An 11092-nucleotide genomic window follows, 5' to 3' on the forward strand; every position below is an offset into this window, starting at 1 on the left:
CCCTGTTTAGTGATTTCCTGAGAATACAAGTTGTTTGAAAAAGTGTCAACACAAAGGTTGGTGAGCTCATAAGAATTTTGGTTTGAGAAAGAAACCGTTTTCCTTGTAAAAGCAATAGAGTATGTTTCCAGAAAATCCAATATTTTCTTTATAAAAGTGATGTGTAGTCTTAAATCTCAAGACTGAATGTACGTGTGAGTTTTATGTTATGTAGTCTAAAGTTCCAAGACCGAAAGTGTACAAGTAGAATCCGTACTTGTGGTTATAAAGGTGGTTTTAAATTTGCCATAAAACCATGAAAGTGATATATATACAAAGTATGTTGCCATACTTAAAGAAATTCATGCAAGTTTAAATCGACATAAACTCGTTTAGTTTAGAAGTAAAACCATTTTTCAAAGTAGAATTTTTCATGTAAACTTGAAAGATTGTTAACTACCTATGTGAGTCGCTATAACCATAGTATGACTAGAGATAACCTGTACAACGTCTTTCAGACACCCTGATCCTATGACTCTTGTCACCCGTAGACCTACCGGTCTGGCTGTAGCTAGCAGCGAGGTGTGGGATGTCAACCCCAATATAGATCTATACACAATTATCACGCTCTCCCTATAAGAGACTCTGGTTATAACTTACAGGAATTAAGGTCCCAAACTCGAACGTACGGGTAGAGATTGTCTCACAACCTAAGTTAACTAGTTTACAAATAGTTTGATACTAAACCTTTTCCGTAGAGGGAGTAAAATAACCTTTTATGAATAAATTAGTGATATGAAATCCTTGAACTATTATTTTTATAGTTTATTAGGCAGTGTATGAAAACCCATTTGTTTTGAGGGTAAAGCCTTTTTCATGCGGTAAAAATCCCATCAACTATGCTTATTGTTGTTTATTAAATGTACTCGAAATGAATGATGAAACCTTATCATGAATGACAATTTTCAGTTTACAATGACAAACTAACAAGGAAATTCATTCAATATTTAGAACTTATCGTTATACACTTTGCTCCGCATAATACAAAGTGTTATAAAAGTTATAGGCTGTTATTTAGTTTTAGCCTTTCAACATTGAATTAGAAAAGCCATAGAAAAATCATTTGAAGTCAAAAACTAAATCCGTAAATTTTGAGAGTTCAAAAAATGTGTCTAGTTTGTTCATAAATTTTATTACGATTTTTAAATGCCTCCAACTTGACTGAAAATGTCCATATTCTCAGACTGGTCCGAATTCGTAGCTACAGTGATAGGCAGTTTTGTAAAAATCACCATAAATTGTACGAAAATAGTATGGAGATGTGCAAGTAGCCATTTTAAAGCTAAGAACTGGAACTACGTACACCTATAAAAGTTTTGAAAACTAAAATGTTTAAGTGGGTCAAAACAGTCCAAGAATGGAGTCCAACTTTTCTGATGAAAGCTGTTAGAAGATATTAGATGTATTCTTGGTGCTTTAACTTGTATTCTCCCCCTTAAAACTTAAGAAAAACATAAAAATAGAGGGGTATGAACTCACCTTGATTGATTTCAGTAGATGGATGATGGAGAAAAGAAGTGTTCAACTCAAGAACACTTTGGGAGATTACTTGAAGATTCGAAGATCTAACACAAATATGATGGAGTTTGTGTAAGATATCTATGATTTGAGTAGAAGGAAGTGAAATAATCATATGGAGGATGTTAATACTTACCAAAAGTAGATGAAAAGCTTGGAGAATATCCTTGAATCTCGAATTTTAGAGAGAGAAAATAAAGTTTGTTCTTGATGGAAGAATGAGAGGAAATGAAAGAAATGTGAGGAGAGAGGAGGGTTTTCTAACCCTTGACCAAACGTGTGGCTGAAAAATGGTTGGAAAAGTATCATGAAATGACTAGGCATGGGCTGATGGTGAATAGTGACATGGAGTGGGTATGGGAGTGGTTGCTTGTTTCATAGAGTAAAGAAAGGTCAACACTCCACCTTTTGTACTTCACCTACTCTTCTTGGATTAGATTTATCCCCAAAAATGTGATTAATTAATAATTATGGGGCTTTAATTGATAGAATAAAGTTTTTGGTGAAAATATCGCGTTAAAATAATTAATAACGGGCTTAAAATGCAAAACTAGTCGAAAACTGGGTGATTTTGGCATTTCTGCGAGACCTCTCGCATGTGGGCCGAGGTTCGGTCCCTTCTGCTGTTGGGCCGAAGGCGAAATGGAGCGAAAGGGGGGTAGGAGGCGAAGGCGAAGGTAGGGTTCGGTCTATGCGAGGTTCGTCCGAAGGAACCTTCGGGTTCGGTCTACTGAGCCTCGATCTGAGAGGGAGGGTTCGGTCCGAAGGCTGCTGCTTGGTTCAGTTCTTCCTAGTTCAGTTCCTCGGTTCGCAGGAGCTTCAGGTCAGCAGGGTTCGGTCCCTTCTTGGACCTTCGGCTCTAAGAGGCTTCAGCCCAATAGAGGGGTTTCGGTTCTTTTAGGATATTTTTCCCGTTCTAACCCCGTTTTAAGCAGTTTTTTTTACCTTGTTAAGGGTCAGGATGACCCGAATGATTACAAAATGTCACGGGAACTTTTGAGAGAGACCTGGGAGAGATTTGTGTGACAACCCGAAACTTCTAACCCATGTAATTGATCTAGCACTAAAACTTGAGTTCATTGTCTTTTATTAAATCTTGTGGTTTCATTGAGTGCTCTAGACTTAGTATAATCTAAGATATGAATCTTAGGAAGGGTTGGAGAGTGTTTAGTATCACAATATTAGGCCAAACTCACTAAATAAGGTGTGTGCGGCCACACACCTGTGTGTACGGCCACACACCCAACCGCAAACACCCTCAACCTCACACCCAATTCAATTTATGGATGGTTACCTCTTCATTCATTCATTTAGATGTTCTCTTCCCTCTCTCTACTTTCTCTCTCTAAATCATCAACCAAGAACACTTGGAAGGCTTCATAATCGTGATCTACTTCATCTTCAAGCTAAGTATAGTGGTAAACACTTGAATCCCAAGCTTAAAACTCAATATGTTCATCATATTCATCATCCCATGAAGGTGTACGGCCGCACACCTTCATATAAGGGCAGCACACATTCAAAACTCCCAAGTATGAAGAGCATACACTTCAAAAATCAACATATGGACTTAAATGAGGAGTGTACAGCCGCACACTCCTGTGTATGGACGCACACACCCTCTTTACGGCCGCACACTCTTGTGTGCTGCCTCACACACACTCCAGGCCGCACTCCCCAGCCGCACACTCATTTTCAAGACCATACACCCACTCTAATACCCATTTTTGGCCCTAAACTTGCATAAATCATTAAGTTTGGATCATAGGACACTTATTCTTAGTAATTCCAAGCCCTAAGGATGTTTTCCCATCATGTTTAGTCATGGAAAACCTTAGTTCTAACTCATTTATGTGTCATCTCATGAAAAATAGGGGCCATAGGAGTTCAGGGCATCCGTTGACACTCGATCTCTACATTAAGCGGTGAGTTCATACCCCTACCCCTTTTCACTGTTTTTTACTGTTTTCAGGGGAAACACAAGCAAAGTACAAGGGATTACTTGTACTCAAAACTTATTTTCATGTGTGTGTTTCACATTTTATATCCTTTTAACACTGATTGATACAACTGATAATCGTTTGAACATGCAGATCACATAACATATTATTTGTGAAATGAGTTTATAAACTGTTATGTTTTATATATTTCACAAATGGTTTCTACATTTTATCAGTTAAAAGCATGTCATTTGAACTTTTGAAACATAAAACTTGTACACTGTATATCCTAGGTAACACTCCACAGAGATACGCGAGTGGAGGATTATCATATTATTACTAGTAAATTGTTAGTCATGTATGATTGGAGACACGTCCTCGGTGAACACTCCACAGAGATACGCGAGTGGAGGACTGCACCCGTAACTAGAATCTCTGGGATTAGAGAGCGTGACTTGAGTGTATAGATCTATACGGGGCTGACTACCCCACACCTGGCTGCTAGCTACAGCCGAACCGAAATGGTTCAAGGGTGACGAAAGTCATAAGGTGATGTGGACTACTTATTGTCATATCTAGTCTATCGTATGGTTATGGAACTCGCAATTAGGATAACAGTGATTTACTTAATAGTAATAATGAATAACTTAACACATTTTACAAGATAACCAAGTTTCAGAATACATCTTTTACATTGATAACCAACATTCAGGAAAGCATGGGGCTTTCCTGGTGAACGTTTACATAACTAGAAAAGTGTAACAAAACGGATAATTGTACATCTTTTACAATTGGTAAAACACATTCAGGAAAGTATGGGACTTTCCTGGGGATACATTGGTACGTAACCAGAATAGTATAACAAACCAGATAACATAACTGTACATTTTCACAAGAGTAAACGTGTTTTCAGTGTACAACTATACTTTACATGTTGAGAACAAAAACCAATCTTTTTAAGAAAATATGGGATTTGCTTGGTGTGTGTAACATTTTCAGAAAACAGAAAGGAAACTCGAACACTTTTACAAAAAAAAAACCACTTATGAACTCACCAGCGTTATGTTGATTTTCAAACCGCTTGTGTTCTCAGCTCAGCGTTAGAACAGGTATGTGAAGATCATTTTGTTCCAGGTGGGAGTGCGCAGAAGATCAGTTCGTTTTGTTATTATATACTATGTATCACAACTGTATAACTTTACTTTTGAAACAAATGTAAAACTTTTCTATATGTAATGTAATGGTTGTTCTACTTTACTTACTATGTGCATTGGATTTGATACTCAACATGGAGTCAACCCCGGAAATGTTTCCACCTTCGGTTTTCGGGGTGTGACAATTTGGGAGAGATTCTTATTAGAGAGAGAGATAGAGTGAAAACGATTGAGAGAGGTTTCGTTCGTGATATTTTTGAGTGTCCGGCTTCGCAACGCAAGGTCCGTAGACCCCGCTAAGCCATGTTTAAGGATCTTACACACTCACGATGAGTATGCAACATTGTTTTATCGATTTGGTTCATTACTTAACGCCATTTTAGGGTAATGAAATCTAGATATACAAACTTTTCAATAGAAGATTTCGCATTAGAATAACGAGTTGTGCGGAAATAACATAGCGTAAACCCTAGTACACAATGGTTAATCGAGTTCACTGGTTTGACTTGTTGACTTTAGTTGACTTTGACTTGACCGGAAATTGACGGTTGTCACATCCAGAATATCCACACCTTCTTGCTGATTAAAGCCTTTAGCCACCAATCATGCTTTATATATGTCAATAGAACCATCTGCCTTTCTCTTGAGTTTAAAAACCCATTTGCGACCCAAAGGCTTTATGTTTGGAGGTAGGGGTACATTTGTCCATGTGTTATTTAACTCTAAAGCATGAATTTCTTCATCCATAGCTTGTTTCCACTCTGGAATTTGAACTGCCTATTTGAAATTTGTTGGTTTGCTTATAGTGGAAAAAGATAGAGCATAGGCTAAATGAGTTTTGGATGGATTGGAATATGAAAGAACCTCAGACAAAGGGTATTTTGTAGGCGGAGGAGTAAAATTGGAATTATCTGTTTGTAACAAATTACAATGATAATCTTTGAGGTATCAAGTTGCATCCCTTGGAGGTATCAAGTTGCCATCCTTACTTCCCCTTTTCCTTTTGTTGAGTTTTTGGGGGTTTTTATGGATTTTGAGGTTGATAAGGTGGGCTATGGGCTAGATCTGAAGTTGTAACTTTAGATCTAGACCCTCCTTAAGTTTTAGAATCATAAAGTTGCTGTATTGGTCGTGAATGAGGCCCTCTTTGGGCATGAGACCCCATTAAGAGCTTAGATTTGGCATTTAGAACCTTTGTAGCTATGCATGCACGTAAAGTTTGCAACTATATGTGAAAAGCATGCCCTAGAAGCTTGGATGTGTGATTTGGAGCCGCTGCATGGCTCAAAATAGGTATGTATGGAAAAAAGACTGAATGGACTCAGCGAGTCACAAGGTTGACTCGGCGAGTCACATTAAGATGGTCGTGAACTCGACGAGTTGGAGGAACAACTCGGCGAGTCCGATGATGATTGCCATAGACTCGACGAGTTGAAGAACAACTCTGCGAGTCGGATGAGTTTTCTCCAGGATATGTATGTGTGTGTATCCGTCAAGTTGCAAGGAGGAAACTCGACGGGTGGCCTTAAAGTTTGATCGAGAATCGAAGGAACTCGGCGAGTTGGAATGTGCTTCAAGGAACTTGGCGAGTAGAGGTCAACATGGACTGTTAACCTTGACTGAGGACTTTGACTTTGATCAGGGGTTTACTAGTGGGTTATGGAGTACCTTATAAGGTTAAGGACTTACGAGTATATTGTACTCTGATAATAGGTGGTGGAGCCTATGTCAAGTGATCCGAGAGTTGGAGTTTACTTTCCGAGGTGGCATCTGCGAGGTGAGTTATCCTCACTATATCGATAGGGTCTACGGCACCAAAGTCGGCCCTTTAGTTGTTATTGTTATAGTATGCTACATGTGGTTATGATCTGTTAGATCGGAATCAGGGTAGACAATATGTTATGCTCTTATGATCCGTAGGGATTGGTATTTTAGTGACCTGCTAGGTCGGTACTCTAGTTACAGGAGAATTCTATAATTGGTGATCAGTGAGATAGATATGTTTGATGTTTGTATATGCCAGTATATGATAGTTATGCGCACATGTTTATTTGCTTGATTGGTTGGGTTGAGGCGGTCCTGCTTTGTGCTGAAGGCCAATATACCCTATGAGCGGTCCGGGGAGACTGTAGGCCCACGTAGCGGACCAGTCATGCCGAAGGCTCGGGATAGATTCAGATAGACTGTAGGCCCTGTAGGGCGGTCCAGTCAGGCCGATGGCCCAGTATGTGTGTTGATTGATTGATTATTACTGATATGGTATTGCCAGTATGGTATTGGTATTTTCGGGTTAGCTCACTAAGCCCTCGGGCTTACAGTTTTCAGTTTATTCTTTCAGGTACTTCAGGAGATCATGGCAAGGCGAATGTGTGACCGTACCGCTCCTCATCCTTATGATATGATTTGGGGACACTCTGATGGATAATGATTTGAAAACATTTTTGTAAACAAATGCTATTTGATTTTTACGTATATTTGAAAAAGTTTAAATTTGGCATAAAATTTATGAGTGTTACAACTTCGTTGTGGTCTGATAACAAAAGTGCCATTTAGATTGCTCATCATGATGTTTTTTCATGAACGTACAAAACATATTGAGATTGACTGTCATTTTGTTCGCCAACATGTTCGCAAGACCATTAAACTTCTCTTAATTTCTTCAACTGATCAACCTACTGACATTTTCTCTAAAGCTCATTTACCTAGCCACTTTCAGTATCTTGTTTCTATCCTCAAGTTGGATCATACTTTCCCTACTTGAGTTTGAGAGGGGATATTAGTATATATTCTTCTCGGATTATTAGCCCTAATTATTAGGGGTTGTAATTGTATTTTACCATTATTAGTGGGTATTTATGTAATTAGATTATTGTGCTAGGTTTATATATTCTTGTATTTTGTATGCTTAAATTCATTCTAAATATACACAATAATCGACATCTTTGGCTCCAATTTCTCTTCACTGTGATTTACATTTGATCAATGGATTTGATTCACAAATTCTAACAAAAGGAAGGTAAATTAGAGGGAGAGCACTATTAAAACCCAAAGATAAACTAAATCTAAAAGATTTGATTTAATATTATTTAGATTTACAGTTGTATTATACTGTCAATAGTTACCTAGTTTAGTTCCTAGATTACCTCCCGGTTATATGTACATCATGGCTATATAGCCTCTCCAGTGTAAATCGATTCATATATACAAAATATACTTTACATGAACCCTAATACCTTTATATGGTTTTAGAGCTACAATTTCTCTAAAGAGTCGATCCATTTCTTGTCCTCTGTTCTACACAACCCAACGGTTTCAATGGGATCAAAACCCCCAATCCAAGTAACTGCCGCAGCCCATTTTCCAATCAAAATCACCACCAACAATTTCCCAGTTTGGGGCCGCCATGTTGAGTCCACCTTAATAGGGCTCGATCTTGATGCATACATCAGCAGTGATCAACAGATTCCAAAACAACTTTTGGATGAAAAAGACGGCTCCAAACCAAATCCAGAATACCTCTTTTGGTACGGCCCGGATCAAACCATCTTCAATTCCATTCTTGGTTGTTGCTTAGACTCAATTCAACCTTTAATTTCATCAGCAACTACAACAAAGGAGGCATGGAAATGACTCAATGCCAGCTTTTCCAGTGATTCTAGATCCCCTGTCATCTCCCTCATGTCTAAACTTGTAAAAAACCCAAAAGATGCCCATTCCATAGCTGAATATCTCCAGGACATGAGAGCCATTGTTGATGATTTGGCACTTTCCCAGAGTCCTGTTACAGAAGAAGACTTACTAGTTCATATATTATCATAACTTGGTGATGAATATAGAACTATTTTTGATGCTATTAAAGAGCGTGAAACACCACTATCCTACTCAGAACTATTTTATAAATTAATTGCTTTTGAGCGAGCTCATAAGGAACAAACAGCATCCTCTGAACCTATGCTAAACACTGTTAACTATGCTGCAAGACAATCAAATCGTCAACATGGGAGACCATATGGTTTCAGTCAACAACGCAACACCAACAATCACTTTTCTAATCAGCATTGCAGCCCAGCCAATCACACTTAGTGGTCTTCATCTGGATCTAGAGGAACTCGATAAAACAAGACCAACTCTTTTTGTTAGTATTGCAATATTCCAGGTCATATGACTCGTGATTGCCGCAATCTCCCCTGGTTCTTAGAAGAGAATAACATCATTGTCAAAACCTCTTAGTCAAATGCTCTAGTAGCAAATGTCCCCACAGCTAGTCGATCTGTTGTTCCATCAAATTGGCTATTTGATAGTGGTGCCTCTAATCATGTCACCGGTGCTTCCTATACACTTCAAAATATCTCCGACTATGGTGGGCCTAATGAAATAGTTCTCGGGAATGGTAACAGTTTAAAGATCTCATATATTGGTTTTAAACACATTAACACAACTCTTAAATGAAATATCCCAAAAATACGGATAAAATTTTGCTTTTAAATTCATTCAAATCATACGATACTAACATCAAAATAGTAAAAAGAGTATCATAATAAAATGTTATCAGAGAACATATTCCCAAAATCTCTAAATGCGGAAACCATAGGGTGATGTGGTGCGATTAGGTCGGGCCCTTTCCCTTCGAACTGATAGTACCTGAAACATAAACCCAAAACTATAAGCACAAATCTTAGTGAGTTCCACCAAACCACCACATACTAAACAAACATACTGCCAAGAATATATGGGTGCTTTCCTACTCCTTCAGTCTATTTCAATCGGATATTATCAAGAATCTCTGGGTGCTTGCCTACCCCTTCCGTCTATTTCAACCGGATACTATCAAGCATATTTGGGTGCTTGCAATCCCCTTCAGTCTATTTCAACCGGATATTAGGTCTATTTCACCTCCTACTACTACCACATAATATCATAACAAAAATTACAGATTCATCGAGAAAATATAGGCATAAGTGACAATTGTTACAAAGACAATCATCACACTGCATAATAAACTAGTAGGCCGGCATTGGTACCTTCGACCCACGGATACTACGCTGGAAGACTCACCACAGACTGTAGGTATCAAATCGCACTCAACGGATGACTCACGAAATCCTCTCCCTATCGCACAAGCATAAAGCCCTGATTAGAAATTAGGCCATATTCTAACCTGAAAGTCCAAAACCCTAATTCTTGACAGGCAAAAGGGGCTCCTTTACCCTTGCCTAAATGGGCCTCCCTCCCCTAGTACCCAAATCCACAAAAAGCCCAAAATGGTATCCAAACCCAACTACAAGGCCTCTATGGCCCAGTATGCCCAAGAACACCTAACATGGCCTGAGGCCCAAAAATGACATGCTACATTCAGGTGGGCCCGATGCCCAACTTAAACAAGTCCAAAGCCCAACACTAATCAACCTTGAAATTCATTTAAGCCCACAGATTGCATACGCACAACGTACACGGCTCGTACGCCCAGCGTACGCTGATATCCATCCAGCATTGGGACACAAACCCAATACGCGTAGCGTACTTTAGTGTACACCCAGCGTACAGGCTAGTCAGCTCATTTTCATTCCCAAGTTTTAATCCATTCAGCCTTTACGTCCAAAACTTAGATCCAAGCTCAAAATAACATCATAAGCCATAATTTTGCAAACTTTATGCTTTTTCATGCATAGATGGGGCTCAAACCATGAATTAAGTCCATTAAATCACTTGGTTGGTCATTAACACTAGCATAGTTGGGTCTTAACCACCAAGATACAATTTTTATGACTCAAAACACTTCCAAGAGTCCAAAAGGACAGCTCAAATGGCCTGGAGTTTCTCCTACTCCAAGAAACCAGCTATGGGACCAAAATATGCCATATTCTACCCTAAACCTAGATCTATGCTTGTATTGGTCATGGTTCAAACTTTATACCTTCAATGGGCTAGAAATGGTGCACAAATTCTGGATCTACAATATCCTTCTTCTTCAAAACCACCAAACAGTACTCAAACACACAAGGTAAGCTCAAAAATGCACTCAAAGATATTAGGGTTCGAGATTGACACTAAAAGGGAAATGGAGGCTGAAAGGGTAAAGAGCTTGAGGGACTTAAGGTCTTTAAATAGGGTGCAAACACTAAAATTTATGGTTTGCCTCTGGCATGCGCATGCAAGGAGTACGCCATACGTACCAAATGTACACCTAGTGTACTTACAAGTCCTCCACCACCATTTAATTTACGAAAAAAATAGAACAAACCATTAACTTCATACCTGACGAATAGGGTGCTACATTAAAACTCTAAATTTACCTCATGTGTTATATGTTGCATAGTTAAAAATAAATCTTATCTTTGTAGCAAAACTATGTAAAAGTAACCAGGTTTTTGTTGAGTTTTTCCCATCTTATTTTGTTATGAAGGATCTAAACACAAGGGTGCTTTTCAAGCAAGGGAGAAC

Source organism: Lactuca sativa, chromosome 4 (assembly GCF_002870075.4).
Source record: "Lactuca sativa cultivar Salinas chromosome 4, Lsat_Salinas_v11, whole genome shotgun sequence".
Classification (NCBI taxonomy): Eukaryota; Viridiplantae; Streptophyta; class Magnoliopsida; order Asterales; family Asteraceae; genus Lactuca; species Lactuca sativa.